This window comes from Salvelinus namaycush, chromosome 19 (genome assembly GCF_016432855.1).
Source record: "Salvelinus namaycush isolate Seneca chromosome 19, SaNama_1.0, whole genome shotgun sequence".
In the NCBI taxonomy this organism is placed as follows: domain Eukaryota; kingdom Metazoa; phylum Chordata; class Actinopteri; order Salmoniformes; family Salmonidae; genus Salvelinus; species Salvelinus namaycush.
The window spans coordinates 29,269,966-29,288,839 of NC_052325.1; positions in this window are offsets into that span (position 1 = coordinate 29,269,966).

Sequence of the window (18,874 nt, forward strand, 5' to 3'; positions counted from 1 at the left end):
AATAACATGCTGACCAAATCGGCTACATTGTGTGCGCGAGAGCATTGCAAAATAAATGTACACATAGATGTTATTCAATCGTTTCATCCAAACTGCTCGCGCGTCAACAGCTGTCTGTGTAGCCAGGCACTCTTGACATGCTGGTCCCATCTATTCATTGGTTTTTATGAGTATATACCCAAGTGGGTGATTGAAAGTTGAGGTCCACACTCCAATCCAGTAGTGATGGGAAGTTCCACTCTTTTTAAAGGTGCTGAATGGTCAATCCAACATCCGCATTGGCATGCAGCATTAATGGTGATATGGCCTCTGCAGAAGTCAGGACATTCATACCTCTTGTGCTTCGCCAAACAGAACAGTTGTGAAAGAAGTTGTCAAAGAAGTGAGTTTCTGTTTATACAGGACCTCCCTTCCTCACCTAACGTAAACCAATCATGTCAATGTGGAGCTATACCTCCACATTATTTCACATTTTGAGAGGTGCACACACTGCACAATGATGTGGTATGGAGCACAATATGGCCTCTGCGTGCCTCTGGAGGCCCCACACGTGCATCACACCATCAATACGGCGCCTCCGACCACATTTTCGGATAATGCATAAATTGGCTCTTACTGAAGCTGATCTTTTTGAGTCTTTCAGTCAAAATGAACAAGTTAACAAACAGATCACCGACCATATGTTACGCACGCCTCTAAGAAGAGGGAACGCAACACCCTGCTACAACTCAACTCCCTGTGAAGTGAAAGAGGTATGGGACTGTAGGTGCGAATAAGGATGACAAAAGGCAGAGAATGTACCGCTTACTAGGAATTTATTCCTTCACACGGTAATATGGGGAAAAGGGGCTGGACGGGACCAAAGCAAAGAAAGTAAATATCAAAGCCCCCTCTCCTACCTTACCTGCCTACCCACTACTTACCTAACTTAGCACCATCTTGTGCGCTAACCAAAATACAGGGGGTGGTCCACCCAGGTCTTACCTAGTGTGCCTAGACAGTGAATATACTACGGTTATTTTACCGTTCATGTCTTCCATAGAGAATGTCTTGATCTACTTCAAATAAGGTCTGTGTTTCGCGGAGGAGCAGACTGACAGGGGACCATGCAGACAAGCTCTGCTTTCTGCACTATAACCTAAAACTTCTTAACTGGGAATATTGAAGACCCATGAAAGCTGGTGGTTCGTTTTAACATACGTTCTCATGTTATTTGAGACTAAATTGATTTTATTTATGTATTATATTAAGTTAAAATAAAAGTGTTCATTGTTCATGCGTCACTTGAGTGGGTTGAGTCACTGACGTGATCTTCCTGTCTGGGTTGGCGTCCCCCCTTGGGTTGTGCCGTGGCGGAGATCTTTGTGGGCTATACTCGGCCTTGTCTCAGGATGGTAAATTGGTGGTTGAAGATATCCCTCTAGTGGTGTGGGGGCTGTGCCTTGGCAAAGTGGGTGGGGTTATATCCTTCCTGTTTGGCCCTGTCCGGGGCCCTGTCCGGGACATTGTCGGATGGGGCCACAATGTCTCCTGACCCCTCCTGTCTCAGCCTCTAGTATTTATGAGGCATTAGTTTATGTGTAGGGGGGCTAGGGTCAGTTTGTTATATCTGGAGTACTTCTCCTGTCTTATCCGGTGTCCTGTGTGAATTTAAGTATGCTCTCGCTAATTCTCTCTTTCTCTCTTTCTTTCTCTCTCTCGGAGGACCTGAGCCCTAGGACCATGCCTCAGGACGACCTGACATGATGACTCCTTGCTGTCCCCAGTCCACCTGGCCGTGCTGCTGCTCCAGTTTCAACTGTTCTGCCTGCGGCTATGGAACCCTGACCTGTTCACCGGACGTGCTACCTGTCCCAGACCTGCTGTTTTCAACTCTCTAGAGACCGCAGGAGCGGTAGAGATACTCTTAATGATCGGCTATGAAAAGCAAACTGACATTTACTCCTGAGGTGCTGCATCCTCGACAACTACTGTGATTATTATTATTTGACCATGCTGGTCATTTATGAACATTTGAACATCTTGGCCATGTTCTGTTATAATCTCCACCCGGCACAGCCAGAAGAGGACTGGCCACCCCTCATAGCCTGGTTCCTCTCTAGGTTTCTTCCTAGGTTTTAGCCTTTCTAGGGAGTTTTTCCTAGCCACCGTGCTTCTACACCTGCATTGCTTGCTGTTTGGGGTTTTAGGCTGGGTTTCTGTACAGCACTTTGAGATATCAGCTGATGTACGAAGGGCTATATAAATACATTTGATTTGATTTGATTCATTCAGTATTGTTGCAATTGTCATTATTACAAAATGTGTGTGTATGATATATATATATATATATATATATAAATGCATTTTTATTTTTTTATCGTCCGATTAATCGGTATCGGCTTTTTTTGTCCTCCAATAATCGGTATGGTATCGGCGTTGAAAAATCATAATCGGTCGACCTCTACTCTGGACGGTTCTGACTTAGAATATATGGACAATTACAAATACCTAGGTGTCTGGTTAGACTGTAAACTCTCCTTCCAGACTCACATTAAGCATCTCCCATTCAAAATGAAATCTAGAATCGGCTTCCTATTTCGCAACAAAGCATCCTTCACTCATACTGCCAAACATACCCTAGTAAAACGGACTATCCTACCGATCCTTGACTTCGGCGATGTCAATTACAAAATAGCCTCCAACACTCTACTCAGCAAATAGGATGCAGTCTATCACAGTGCCATCCGTTTTGTCACCAAAGCCCCATATATTACCCACCACTGCGACCTGTATGCTCTCGTTGGCTGGCCCTCGCTTCATATTCGTCGCCAAACCCACTGGTTCCAGGTCATCTATAAGTCTTTGCTAGGTAAAGCCCCGCCTTATCTTAGGTCACTGGTCACCCTAGCAGCACCCACCCATAGCACGCGCTCCAGCAGGTATATTTCACTGGTCACCCCCAAAGCCTATTCCTCATTTGGCCGCCTTTCCTTCCAGTTCTCTATTGCCAATGACTGGAACGAATTTCAAAAATCACTGAAGCTGGAGCCTCATATCTCCCTCACTAACTTTAAGCATCAGCTGTCAGAGCAGCTCACAGACCATTGCACCTGTACATAGCCCATCTGTAAATAGCCCATTCACCTACCTCATCCCCATATTGTTTTTTTCCTCCTTTGCACCCCAGTATCTCTACTTGCACCCCAGTATCTCTACTTGCACATTCATCTACTGTACATCCATCATTCCAGTGTTTAATTGCTAAATTGTAATTATTTCGCCACTAGGGCCTATTTATTTCCTTACTTCCTTAATCTTACCTCATTTGCACACACTGTATATATATTTTTTCTATTGTGTTATTGACTGTACGTTTGTTTATTCCATGTGTAACTCTTTGTTGTTGTTTGTATCGCACTGCTTTCCTTTATCTTGGCCAGGTCGCAGTTGTAAATGAGAACATGTTCTCAACTGGCCTACCTGGTTAAAAAAAGGTTAAAAAATAAAAAATAACTAATCAATTTGTTAATTTGAGTCAGTCGGCCTAAAAGCCAACTTGATCCGAAATGGTCGGAGAGTCATATTTCTACAAGCTTCTCATTTACATGTCATTCACAATAAGGGGCTTATTGGAGCTGTCATCAGTGACAGACTTGTAAAAATGTGCTTTAAACATTGTACATTTGTTAATTGATAGGCATACAAATAAGATTATTTCTTGATACAGTTTAAGCAAGGTCTATTTTTAGTTTTTAGTTTTTAAGTTAACCTTTATTTAACTAGGCAAGTCAGAAACTCTTATTCACAATGACGGCCTACTCCGGCCAAACCCGGACAACGCTGGGCCAATTTGTGCGCCGCCCTATAGAACTCCCAATCACGGCCGGTTCTGATACAGCCTGGATGCCAACCAAGGTGTCTGTAGTGATGCCTCTAGCACTGAGATGCAGTGTCTTAGTCCACTGCGCCTTAGACCGCCCCCAAATGATAGACATTACCAGTCAAAAGTTTAGACACATCTACTCATTCCAGGGTTTTTCTTTATTTTTACTATTTTCTACATTGTAGAATAATAGTGAAGACATCAAAACTATGAAATAACACACATGGAATCATGTAGTAACCAAAAAAAGTGTTAAACAAATTAAAATATATTTATATTTGAGATTCTTCAAAGTAGCCACCCTTTGCCTTGATGACAGCTTTGCACACTCTTGGCATTCTCTCAACCAGCTTCATGAGGTAGTCATAGAGATAGCATTTCAATTAACAGGTGTGCCTTGTTAAAAGTTCATTTGTGGAATATCTTTCCTTCTTAATGTGTTTGAGCCAATCAGAAGTGTTGTGACAAGGTAGGGGTGGTATATAGAAGATAGCCCTATTTGGTAAAAGACCAAGTCCATATTATGGCAAGAACAGCTCAAATAAGCAAAGAGAATCGACAGTCCATCATTACTTTAAGACATGACGGTCAGTCAATTTGGAAGATTTCAAGAACTTTTACAGTTTCTTCAAGTACAGTCACAAAAACCATCAAGAGCTATAATAAAACTGGCTCTCATGAGGACCACCACAGGAAAGGAAGACCCAGAGTTACCTCTGCTACAGAAGATAAGTTCACCTAAGAAATTGCAGCCCAAATAAATGCTTCAGGGACAGAAACATCAACTGTTTAGGGGAGACTGCATGAATAAGGCCTTCATTTTTTAAAACTAAGCAAGTCAGTTAAGAAAAAAGTAATATTTTCAATGATGGCCTAGGAACAGTGGGTTAATACGATTGTTCAGGTGCGGAACGACAGATTTGGACCTTGCCAGCTCAGGGATTTGAACTTGCAACCTTTCGGTTATTAGTCCAACACTCTAACCACTAGGCTACCCTTTCCGACCCACAATGGCCAATTTGCTGCAAAGAAACCACTATAAAAAGGACACCAATTAAAAGAAGAGACTTGCTTGGGCCAAGAAACACGAGCAATAGACATTAGACCGGTGGAAATCTGTAATTCGGTCTGATGAGTCCAAATTTGAGAATTTTGGTTCCAACCTCCGTGTCTTTGTGAGACGCAGAGTAGGTGAATGGATGATCTCCGCATGTGTGGTTCCCACCATGAAGCATGGAGGAGGAGGTGTGATGGCGTGGGGGTGCTTTGCTGGTGACACTGTCTGTGATTTATTTAGAATTCAAGGCACATTTAACCAGCATGGCTTCCACACCATTCTACAGTGACACACCATCCATCTGGTTTGAGCTTAGTGGGACTATCATTTGTTTTTCAACAGGACAATGACCCAACACACTTCCGGGCTCTGTAAGGGCGATTTGACACAGAAGGAGAGTGATGGAGTGCTGCATCAGATGACCTGGCCTCTACAATCACCCAACCTTAACCCAATTGAGATGGTTTGGGATGAGTTGGACCGCAGAGTGAAGGAAAAGCAGCCAACAAGTGCTCAGCATATGTGGGAACTCTTTCAAGACTGTTGGAAAAGCATTCCAGGTGAAGCTGGTTGAGAGAATGCCAAGAGTGTGCAAAGCTGTCATCAAGGCAAAGGGTGGCTACTTCGAAGAATCTCAAATATAAAATATATTATGATTTGTTGAACACTTTTTTGGTTACTACATGATTCTATGTGTTATTTCATAGTTTTGATGTCTATTATTCCACAAAAATTAAGAAAAACCCTTGAATGAGTAGGTGTGTATAAACTTTTGACTGGTACTGTACTTCTGCCAGGTAAGCCTACTTTGCGGATAACATTTAATTGAGAAGGTTTTGGGGAAAGTAAAGTATTGTCATAGGTTGCTTTTTAAGCCAATAGTGTCTAACCAGGGGTGGGATAATGTCCATTGTGTGTTGATTAGATAGCAGCTGGGAGCCTGCAGTGTTTTTGAGATTTCTTAATGGCAGTTTGCGGTGGAACACGGGAAATTGCATGTACTTTTAGAATTGTTTGGCGAGCTACTCATAGGTGGGCTGCGAGCTAGTGGTAGCCCCCGATCGACCTGTTTGAGACCCCTGCGCTATACAGTACATTTTGTGAATAAATAATAGTGACATCCAGTGGAGGCTGCTGAGGGGAGGACAGCTCATAATAATGTCTGGAAAGGAGCGAATGGAATGGCATCAAACTGGAGGCTTCGTGCCATAGATCATCACTGGAGGCTTCGTGCCATGGATCATCACTTGAGGCTTCGTGCCATGGATCATCACTGGAGGCTTCGTGCCATGGATCATCACTGGAGGCTTCGGGCCATGGATCATCACTGGAGGCTTCGTGCCATGGATCATCACTGGAGGCTTCGTGCCATGGATCATCACTGGAGGCTTCGGGCCATGGATCATCACTGGAGGCTTCGGGCCATGGATCATCACTGGAAGCTTCGTACGTGGAGCCGGAACAGGTCTCACCGGACTGAGGATACGTACAGGAAGCGTGGACCACAACGCGTCCTGGCTGGATACCCACTTTAGCTCGGTGAGTGTGGAGAGCTGGCACAGGACGCACTGGGCTATGAAGGCGCACTGGAGGCATAGTGCATAGAGCCGGCGCAGGATATGCTGGGCCGTGGATGCGCACTGGAGGTCTGTAGCGTAGAGCTGGCACAACGCATCCTGGCTGAATACCCCCTGTAGCCCGGCAAGTGCTGGGAGCTGGAACAGGCCGCACTGGGTTGTGCTGGCGAACTGGGGATACCGTGCGTAGAGCTAGCGCAGGATATCCTGGGCCGAAGAGACGCACCGGAGACCAGGAGCGCTGAGCCGGCACAATCCATCCTGGCTGAATGCCCACCCTAGCACGGCAACTGCGGGAAGCTGGAACAGAGCGCACCGGGCTATGAATGAGCACTGGAGACACCGTGCGCATCAAAGCATAACACGGTGCCTGACCGGTCACACGCTCCCCACAGTAAGCACGGGGAGTTGGCTCAGGTCTAAACCCTGACTCCGCCAATCTCCCCGTGTGTCCCCCCCATTTTATAGGGGAGCTGCCTCTCGGGCTTCCGTTGTTGTCTCAACTCCTCTTAGCGTCGCCGTTCCTCTCTCGCTACCTCTGCCTGCTTCCATGGCAGGGTCTTGTCCCCTGCCATTACGTCCTCCCAGGTCCAGGATGTTCTCCACTCAATTTTCTCCCGGGCCCAGGATCCCTGCTCCTCCTGGCCACGCTGCTTGGTCCTTTGGTGGTGGGATGTTCTGTAACACCTGTCGTCGGAAGGAGACCAAAGCGCAGCGTGGAAAGTGTTCATGATTTAATGTTCAAAAAACACTCAAACAAAATGACAACAGGTGAAAACGAATGCGCACAGTTCTGTAAGGCAAAAACACTAAACAGAAAACAGCATCCCACAAAACCCAAACGGAAAATGACAACTTATATATGATCCCTAATCAGAGACAACGATAGACAGCTGCCTCTGATTGGGAACCACACTAACATAGAAATAAGGAAACTAGAATGCCCACCCTAGTCACACCCTGACCTAACCAAAATAGAGAATAAAAACCTCTCTATGGCCAGGGCATGACACATACATTCAAAGAAGGGAGCGTCTCCACCGCACAGCAGCCTCTGCAGCGCTTGTGAAGGCTGTTTAGGGGGCTGAATTTGTCCTGATCCACCTGAGGCTGCAGCTGGGGCAGGCAAGAGGAGGAGATGCCAATTCTGCCCCCCAAAGGACTGTAAAACAAATACTATGTGCTGCACATGTAAGAAATACATCTGCAAAGTCCATGCACACACACTTGCATATTGTCCTACATGTGCAAATTAGATTTGATTGATTTATGTTCTTCACGTTTTTGTTTTGTATCTATTATCTTATTTTATTCTTATTTATTGTTGTTGTTTATACACCTTGTGGGTGGGGACAATGTTTTTTTTTTTAAATGGGAGAAGACTAGTATTTTGTATTTGAGTTCCCCCAAAAAGTTCAAGACTGTTATTGTTTCCCTTAAAAAAAATGCATTCAAAACTACTTTCTGCACATTTCTGCTTGTAACGATGTACGCTGAGAGTCGGGAAGCAGGTTCAGGGAGTGAATACATTTAGTTAATAAATGAACAAAACAAGAAACACAAACAGTGCACCGACATGGAACAGAAACAGAAACGATGACGACTGGGGAAGAAACCAAAGGGAGTGACATATACAGTGGCTTGCGAAAGTATTCACACCCCCTTGGCATTTTTCCTATTTTGTTGCCTTACAACCTAAAATTCAAATAGATTTTTGGGGTGTTTGTATCATTTGATTTACATAACATGCCTACCACTTTGAAGATGCAAAATAAAAAAATTGTGAAACAAACAAGAAATAAGACCAAAAAAACTGAAAACTTGAGCGTGCATAACTATTCACCCCCCCAAAGTCAATACTTTGTAGAGCCACCTTTTACAGAAATTACAGCTGCAAGTCTCGTAAGGTATGTCTCTATAAGCATGGCACATCTAGCCACTGGGATTTTTGCCCATTTTTCAAGGCAAAACTGCTCCAGCTCCTTCAAGTTGGATGGGTTCCACTGGTGTACAGAAATATGAAATAAGAAATAAGTCATACCACAGATTCTCAATTGGATTGAGGTCTGGGCTTTGACTAGACCATTCCAAGACATTTCAATGTTTCCCCTTAAACCACTTGAGTGTTGCTTTAGCAGTATGCTTAGGGTCATTGTCCTGCTGGAAGATGAACCTCCATCCCAGTCTCAAATCTCTGGTAGACTGAAACAGGTTTCCCTCAAGAATTTCCCTGTATTTAGCACCATCCAACATTCCTTCAATTCTGACCAGTTTCCCAGTCCCTGCCGATGAAAAACATCCCCACAGCATGGTGCTGCCACCATGCTTCACTGTGGGGATAGTGTTCTTGGGGTGATGAGAGGTGTTGGGTTTGTGCCAGACATAGTGTTTTCCTTGATGGCCAAAAGCAACATTTTTGTCTCATCTGACCAGAGTACTGACCAGAGTTCCATATGTTTAGGGAGTCTCCCACATACCTTTTGGCGAACACGAAATGTGTTTGCTTATTTTATTCTTTAAGCAATGGATTTTTTCTGGCCACTCTTCCGTAAAGCCCAGCTCTGTGGAATGTACGGCATAAAGTTGTCCTATGGACAGATACTCCAATCTCCGCTGTGGAGCTTTGCAGCTCCTCCAGTGATGATCCATGGCCCGAAGCCTCCAGTGATGATCCATGGCACGAAGCCTCCAGTGATGATCCATGGCACGAAGCCTCAAGTGATGATCCATGGCCCGAAGCCTCCAGAGTCGATCAGTGGTCCGGAGCCTCCAGCGACGGTCCCCTGTCCGGAGCCTCCAGCGACGGTCCCCAGTCCGGAGCCTCCGGCGATGATCTGCGGCCCGGTTCCTCCAGTGAAGGTCCATGCACCAGGGCCGCCACCAAAGCGGAGGGAGGTCTATGTCCCGCACCGGAGCCGCCGCCGTGAATGGATGCCCACCCGGACCCTCCCCTTTAGAGTCAGGTTTTGCGGCCGGAGTCCGCACCTTTGGGGGGGGGGGGGGGTACTGTTACGCCCTGGCCATAGAGAGGTTTTTATTCTCTATTTTGGTTAGGTCAGGGTGTGACTAGGGTGGGCAATCTAGTTTCCTTATTTATATGTTAGTGTGGTTCCCAATCAGAGGCAGCTGTCTATCGTTGTCTCTGATTGGGGATCATATATAAGTTGTCATTTTCCGTTTGGGTTTTGTGGGATGTTGTTTTCTGTTTAGTGTTTTTGCCTTACAGAACTGTGCGCTTTTGTTTTCACCTGTTGTCATTTTGTTTGAGTGTTTTTGAACATTTAATCATGAACACTTTCCACACTGCGCTTTGGTCTCATTCTGACGACAGGCGTTACAGTATGGGGTTACAAGTGCCTTTCACAGCTGCTCCAGGAACACCCTCCTCTTGTTCTCGCTTATCAGGCATCCAGATAGGGTTGATCTTGTTCCATATTACGAAGGCATTGTATGAGGACACATCAATGATGTTATGGAAGATGACCAGGGGCCAGCGGGCAGTCATCCTTCTGCAGCTATAAGTGCCAATCACCTTGTCCAGGTTGTTCACGCCTCCTTTATTGTGGTTGTAGTCCGTGATGATGGCTGGCTTCCTGTTCTCATGATCACTGATCTCAGCCGTTTTGTGCAGTGTGCTCAGGAGGACCACATTCTTGTTCCTCTTTGGGAGGTAAGAAACTAGAGTGGTGGTGGTGGTGAAGGCAAACTTTGATTAGAAGGCCTGTCTCCCCCTTGTTGCGAGGAGTGCAGGGGCGAGCTCAGACTTGTTCTTTCTAACTGTTCCAACCATGGTGGAAGGATGCTCTGGATAAGAGCGTCTGCTAAATGACTTAAATGTAAATGTAATGGTGATCCTCCTCTTCAGGAGCTGCTGGCTGAGTTCAATCAGTAGCAAACAATCTCAATTTCTCATTGTGTGTGTGTGTGTGTCTTTGTAGTTATTGTGGTGTGTAAATTATTTTATAACTGCCGGGTCAAAGATGACCCTAAGACAATCTTTGTACCCTGGTGGTGTACAGCTTTCATGGAAATATGAACAAAGGCGATGTTTCACTTTTTATAATGTTGGGGTCACTCTAGGAAAAGTCATTAAATTTGAAGTTGGAAAAAATATCATTTAGGGGGTTTTCTCTGCTGTTAAACATAGTGGCGGGTCATTTTTGACCCTTAAGACAACACAAGGGTTAAGACAGTTGATGAGGTAATAAAACATTTATAAGTTACAGTCTTCAAGAATCAATGTCTATATATCAATAATTGTACAGTCCACAAATTTTTAGTACCAATCCCATATTGTCCCTTTAAATAAATGCAGTAAAATAGTTTCAGGCTTACACATCATCATCATATTATGTAAAGTACTTCCATATCTCACCACTGTTTTATTGGGAATCTGTAAATGAGTCACAATAGTTGCATAGTCTGCTGATGATTTCTTCACACAAAAGTTGCAGCTGTACAGTCCTGTGTTTCGGGAATTGTGCACAGCTTCAGGATCTGTGCCCGACTTTAGTACCATAACATGCTTCCCGAGTGAGGGTTGTAAACAGTATCACTATACGCACATATCAAAGCACTGTCAGAATTATGCATGCAACAAATTCCTTAGTATTCCATAAGTTTAACTTGTAGTGAATACAAAATACAGTCGGCACACAACGCTGATACCAGTGTACAACTTCATCTAATTAACTCAAGTTGAAACTAGTTTAAAAGTTCTAGCGTACCTCAGTCAGCTGACTGACGAGCAGGCAACTACTACAGCCTTGTGTGGTATTTGTTATGCTAGCTTGAATGCTTGTGACTCTTTGGAAACGTTGTTAATGTCAATATCAATTAACATTAGCTAACTAGCTATATTCTAACATAACAGCTTTCCACTTATCTGTAGCTATCCGATTATGTTGCCTTCAAAAAAATTACAAATTGGGTAGGTAACGTCTCTAATTGAACCCGTTGAGAAGTAACAAAGATATAGATGTTGCTTATGTGTAAGAACTTACCGACATTATCGAAGTCTGACTGCAGCTTTCTTCATCAATAAAAATATGCACTTAAAAGAAATGGTATCAAGAAACTTGATATCAAGAAACGCCCATACCAAAAAAAAAAAGAATTAGGATTAGCAGTGGAAACGAAAACCCACTTGCAGTCCGAAGCACACAGTATCCACTCGTGCTCCCGGGGTTCCATGCCACCGAGACACAGTCCCTGTTTGCAGACGACAGCAGGGCGGCGGAGTCACCTTTGCTCCTGACAGTCTCTGAGACAAGAGCCGCGGTTGAACAAAGACTGACGTACCTGGAGACAGACAAAGACGGAAAGGAACAATTAGTAGGCTACATCTCGGAAATGGCAGCTTAAACAACTTGAGACCAGAGCCAGTGTGGAAAATCTGTACAAAAAAACTAAAACACAAAAGAACGGTGTGTGATTTAATATGTGTGTGTGAGTGTGTATGTTTGTGTGTGTAGCCTACCTGTGGGGAGCTGCTCATCATCAGCTCTATGAAGTTCCTTCAGCTACTCTTGGGGGTGTTCCCATCTCCGTCTAGCCCCTCCCACCTGGCATCCTCTGTCAGAGAGCTGGACAGAAGAGCCCTCTGGGAGCCCCGGAAGGTCCTTCTACTTCCCCTCATCTGCACCTGGCCAGCTAACACACCAGAGCCTGTCTCTATTGCTGGAGCTGACTATATCCTCCTCCTGTCTCTCAGCTTCACCGTTCCACCAGAAAAGGTATCATCACTAATTGTGTCTTTAGTGAGGACCATGATGATTCCCATTTGATTCCATGTCATTATCAAGCCTAGATCGGGTATCAGGTGCATTTGAGTCTTTTTCAGGTGAATCACATTTATCCCTAGAATTTCTGTTGTCATCTCGGCTGACACCGCTGCTCCCATCTCATTCTCCCGGTTCAGATAGTGCTGCGCTATCCCCACAACACCCCCCGTTGCCTTTACACTCTCCCTCATCGTCGTCAGGATCTGTGCGCATCACTGAGATTGTGCTGCTCTCCTTCAAACACAAATTTCACTTCATCCTCCAGCTTCACGAAAGCAGTTTAACCTTTCATTGTATAGTGTTTTCTTTGACGGAACAATTTTTCACATTGATTCAAAATTATCAATCAGGTCTATGTTTGACCACCCCTTCTCTCTGTTAGGAACTGCAGCACGGCTTGTTCTGTGGACTCAGTCGCCGTTTAGAATAGTGGAAATGACTAACACGATAATAACGATTTAAAAACCAATGACATCATCCTCATTCCTGCTCTCTGATTCTCTCCTTTAAAGAGTCACTTCTGGTCAGTAGGAAAATTAAAACATTCAAAGAAATGTTTATTTCTATACTTTTTCTAAATATATATATTAATTTATAGGCCATGGAAAAAGGAATATTCTACAAAAAGAAAATAAGGGACTTCTCTGACATGCTCTAAGAAGCGGTTGGGTCTGAAATTGATCACAGTGGCCATTTTGGAGGTCCATTTGAAATGAACAGAGGTTCAGTCCCTGACAAAACCATAATGGCAGCAGTGGCAGGTTTTGATTTGGATAATACCAATTGTTGTGTTGGAAGAACGATACTTTTTTCTTAATCAACAATAACGTTTATTTGCTATCACTAAAGTACGGTGGCCCTTCAGGATAACAATACAGTGAGTCAAAAGACCCACACAACAAACTCACAGGAGCTAAATAACGAACATAACACCCCCCCGCCCTGCCCAAAAGCCAATTTATGAAAGGTAGTATCAAAGGCCTGAAAATGCCCAGGACGTGCACGAGCCCTGACAGGTCTGGGAGCAGTGGCCACGTTCGGTGTGTTCACGGGAACACGAACCCTGCTTAGACAGCTGGTGTGCCAACGAGGTCCATCTGACAGTTGAAATATCACTGAGCCCAGTTGACGACTGACCTGACTTGGAGAGCACCAGAACGTGCTCAGTTTCTTGGCTCGATGAGGACAACGTGCCCTGGCCCAGTCAGACATCTCAGTGATTGGTGGCTGAGCTTTATGCTTCTTGTCGAACCTCTGCTTCATGTCGTGCTGAGGCTTCCTCATTAAAGACCCAACTGCTGAGCGAGGTAGCAGTGCCCTTGGTGGGTGAAGTCTGGTAAGGGGCAGCACAAGCTCGCACCCCAACATGAGTGAGGCGGGGGAGGCTCCCATAGTGGAATGACAAGCTGCGCATTAGTGAAAAAGGGTCTGGGAGACTGCAGTACCCAGAGAGCACCCTTTGGCTGTGCACGCACAGTCCATTTTTTAGGGATTGATTACATCTTTCCACCTCCCATTCACCTGCGGGTGATAGAAAGCAGTATGGCTGTGGGTGACACTTTTGGCTGCGAGATGAGGTGAAGTGTTTCGACAGGAACCGGGGTCATTGTCTCTGGTAATGGCCTGAGGCAGGTCCCAGGGAGCAAAGAGCTGATCAATAAAATTGACTATGGTCTCCGCTGTGACTGTGCCCATTGCTGTGACTTCGGGCCATTTCGAGTGAGGATCATACAGCACCACGAGGAACCTGTCCCTCCCCACAGACATCAAACTTTAGGTCCCCACAAGGCCTAGCTGGTCAGTCCAGAGGATGTAGAGGGGGAGGGGCAGGTGGGCCAGTCTTCCCACTGATGTGACATGACGTGCAGGACCTGACAAGCTCTTCAAGGCCACAATCTATGCCAGGCCACCCCACCATGTCACGACACCTCTGTTTCAGTTTGACGATGCAGAGATGACCTTCGTGCATCATCGCCCTTACACAACCCCTGAGGGCCGAAGGGATCACTGCACAGTGGCCGTGTGCGATGCAGGCATCACCCCAGCATGATAGTTTGTTTTTCATCCGTGAGAATGACTCCAGTTCTGATGGGACACAGGAAGGCCATCTGTTCTTGATGTACTCAATGAGTGTGTTAAATTATGGTTCTGCAGTCGACGTGTCCTCCAGTTCCTGCAGAGACACCGTGTTTTATAGAGGAGAGTAGACGAGATGCACCAACTCCTCTTCACCATCTGTCACCATCTGAGTAGATGGGGCGGGACAGGAACTCTACTACAACATTGTATTTTCCTGGAGTGAACTGTATTTGGAAATTGTTGTAGGCAATCTGACCGCCTAGGGGAGACAGAGGGGCCTGTGTCCCCTGCCAGTGGTGGACATCAGGGCTGTCAGGGCTTGATGGTCTGTTCTGAGGGTGAAGGAGTGACCATAAAGGTCACTCCTTCACCCTGCCACTGCTGAGGCGTCGCAAGTCACCAGTGTGGGGCAGTTCAAGTGGAAATGAGCCAGGGTCGGACACGTGGTGAGCAGATGTTTTAGCTCCTTGCTCACAGCCTGACAGGCCGGAGTACAGTTCCAAGGAGCGTCCTGCTTAAGAAGCTGTTGCAGCGGTAATGTGATCCAGGAGTATTTTGGTAGAAACCGCATGAAGTAGGTGGTCATACCTAGGAATGATGCCAACTGTGAAGCTAATGTGTGGGCGGGCACTTTGAGGATAGAATACACAATCGACTGCAGTGGAGAGATGCCATTGGATGACACCCGGACCCCACAAAGTCTATGGCTGACACTAAGAACTCAGTCTTTCTTGTACCTGGGTGTTGGATGTTTTTTCAATCCGCTGATCTTTTATCAGTTCCCTTGTATTGCGTCAAAAAATGACACATCTGTGCCAAAGCTTTCAAATCAGCAACAAACTGTCTATCTGACTCACTAATTCACTGATGTCTTTGTTTGAACAGAAGCAGTCTCAGTAGAACATTTAGAGATTTCAAAAATGTTTAGCTGCTATTGTTTTTTCGTATGAGACTGCAGGATTCAAAGTGCTGAAATTGCGGCGCCCTTCCTCTCTGAGGCAGTGTAGGAGGATAGCACGTTTCCTGGTGCCGGCAACGGTATCCAGTCCTATGGCTAGAAGGTACATTTCAAACTAGCCTTTCCATTGCTCCCAGGGAATGACAGGATTGCCTGGTTGAGGTAGAAACGGGCCCGGAGGAGGCAGAAAGATGGTGGGGATGACAGGTGCGGGATCAGCAATCCTGGTCGCCAATAATTTTTGTAAGCACAACGTTATCTACGTGCAAAACAAAACGCTGCAGTTCACAATGCATACATGAAGTGCAGCCTAAGTCTACATGGCAAAAATCCTAAATGTTCCATAAAATTACATTTTATTTGTGTGAATATCAGAGTCAAATGTATAAGTCAACTAATTATTGACCAGTAGGCCTTGTTTGTTTGATTGCGGCTGACTGTTGACATAGTTGAAAGGTTAATCAGAAAATCTATCAGGAATCTGAATAAACTCAGTTCCTCTCTGTTAGAACTTATACAGAGAGGAACTTAGAACCTTGGTAGATATTTTTTATTGATCACTGAAACTATGGACGATAAACGATTTTAATATCTAAACAAAAGTTGTATTTTTCATGATTAGATCTGCCTCCATCTGTTTGTTTTCTCTGCTGTGTCTTGGGCATTGTTGATATCTGTGGCTGCAGTGTGGTACTGAGACACTAGAGGGCGCTAAGTAATTGCCAAGAGAAACTGACCTGCACTATAATATATTTCTTCCTCAAAAATTATTTCTTATCCTCATTCTATAATTTATACAATGGTGATTTAGTTCTTCCCAGTTCTGGAAGAGATGTAAACATGACATTGTGCACTTGTGTTTGAACATCAGTCGTGTTAGACTACAGGACGTTCCATGGCGAAATGAGGTGTAACAGTGGCTCTTTGTGAAACTCCTCTCAATGGAACACTCAGAATAAAAACAAAACAAAAGAAAACAAGTTATTTTCATCAACTTCTTATCATCTTATCAAGATTGTTTTTCCTTACAACTATTTTTCAGGTGATGTGTCTGTAGACTATAAAAGGTGTTTTCTGCCGTACTGAGATTATCTATTGTCTGCAGTGTTCCCTTCATGAAGCTCTATGCACTTCACCTTCTCCTGTCAGCCAGCTGTGTTGCCTGTAGCGATGTGCAGTTGCAAAATAATCATTCTTTTGAACGACTCTTTTTACTGACTCGAGTCGTAATTCATTTTTCTGAGGGATTTGTTCATTTTAGTCGTTCATTTGACCAGTGTTCGTGCTGGCCGCAATGAGTCCTACAGCAGGATTAATACACGACGAGCATCCGGCTCAGTGGCTCAAGATACATGCTCCGAGTCCGACCATCAAATGTTTTTCAGCCTCTCTTCAACGAGCTCGAGAACGAATCGTTTGGAGTGGGGGCTGCAGTTCGCAAGCATGTTGGCGGCAGCATCATGCTGTGGGATGTTTTTCAGTGACAGGGACTGGGAGACTAGTCAGGATCGAGGGAAAGATGAATGGAGCAAAGTACAGAGATCCTTGACGAAAACCTGCTCCACAGCGCTCAGCACCTCAGACAGAGACGAAGGTTCACCTTCCAACAGGGCAACGACCCTAAGCACACAACCAAGACAACACAGGAGTGGCTTCGGGACAAGTCTCTAAATGTCCTTGAGTGGCCCAGCCAGAGCCTGGACTTCAACCCGATCGAACATCTCTGGAGAGACCTGAAAATAGCTGTGCAGCGATGCTCCCCATCCAATCTGACAGAGTTTGAGAGGATCTGCAGAGAAGAATGAGAGAAACTCCCCAAATACAGGTGTGCCAAGCTTGTATCTTCATACCCAATAAGACTCGAGGCTGTAATTGCTGCCAAAAGTGCTTCAACAAAGTACTGAGTAAAGGGTCTGAATACTTATGTAAATGTTTCAGTTTTTTATTTTTAACACATTTACAAAAATGTATACAAACCTATTTTTGCTTTGTCATTATGGCATATTGTGTGTAGGTTGATGAGAGGAAAACATTATTTAATACATTTTAGAATAAGTCTGTAATGTAACAAAATGTGAAAAAAGTCAAGGGGTCCGAATACTTTCCGAATGCACTGTATATTTACAGTACGAGTCAAAGTTTTGGACACACCTATTTTATTTTTTACTATTTTCTACATTTTAGAATAATAGTGAAAACATAAACTATGAAATAACACATGGAACCATGTACTGTTGTTAGGAATTTTGTTAATAAATAGTTAAAACAAATTCTAGCTTTAGATAAAACTATAACTAATTGAACTCTGCATGCCTGGTGAAAAGAGATTTGTGTTGTGGGTCATAAAATAAGCAGAAAGGGTCGTTAAACTATGGTTGAACTGACCCAACTTAGCCCTGAGGTGTTTAGATAAGGCTGTGGGTAACTTTTTAGGTCTTCCATTATCTTGAGTTGTCTGCTAAAGTGGTAATAAATTATAGTGAGCCTTCAGGATAATTGATTATATTATGTGTCATGTGTGTGTGCTGTGAAGTTGGAATGAACTTTTGAACCTGTTTTCTATTTGTCAGGACAATGAGATTTATTCTGTAACCTATGACGTCATATCTTGTATATAAACCTGTGTTTATGATCAAATGGCAGCGTGCTCCGAGAATAAACACTATTATCTAATTTTAATAAGACTGTATCCTGTCTATTTTATGTTAATAAGTATCTTACAAATTCTTATAAATAGACAGATTGAATTTAATTAACGAGTACATTAGAGGAATTATTAAATTCCACTAACAATTGGTCCTTCGAGTGGATTTCCAAACTTTGCCTCTGTCATCCGAAGATATTAGCCGAAAACCGTGCACGGGCGGGTCAAGACCCGTTATTTAAAGTCCTGGCCTCTGAATTGAGGTTAAAAAACAGGCCGGTATATATATATCTGAGGTCGACAGAGACGGTGACGGAATCAAACCGGCATTGCTTTTCCCAGTCTGCAAGACGAAGGTAAATAGTCTTTATTCTCGAATGTGGGGGGTATGATGTAAGTTATCTTTGATTTTAAATTCTAAACGTGTTTAGCATTTATCAATAATAGTAGCTTCGGATATTCCAAACAGATTGTGGGTTACTTGTATGACCGAAATACAAGATGGATGGATGAAAAGGTCCGAAAAGACCTTGGTAGGTGCATTACCGTAAAAAAAATAATGAACTTGAATAATCCGAGCCTTGCAAGCTGTGAGGATCATTAAGGGTGGGATATAGTAAGTGTTGTTAGGACGGTCGTTTTGTACAAATAGGACAGCCATTAATTCAAAAGACATACCTAAATAAAGTTTTAACCTAAGTGTTTATCTGTATATGGGACGTAGTCTGACTATGAAAAATAGCGGATAGATATATTAAAACAGGTGAGGATAAATTCGGTTTGGTGAGAAGGCAGGGTAATCCTAGGCGAACGGAATAACTGAATTTATTAATACTGAAAGAAATTAATATCCAAAAGAGTGGGAGGGAAACTTAATATAGCGAAGTGAAATTGGATAAATACAACCAGAG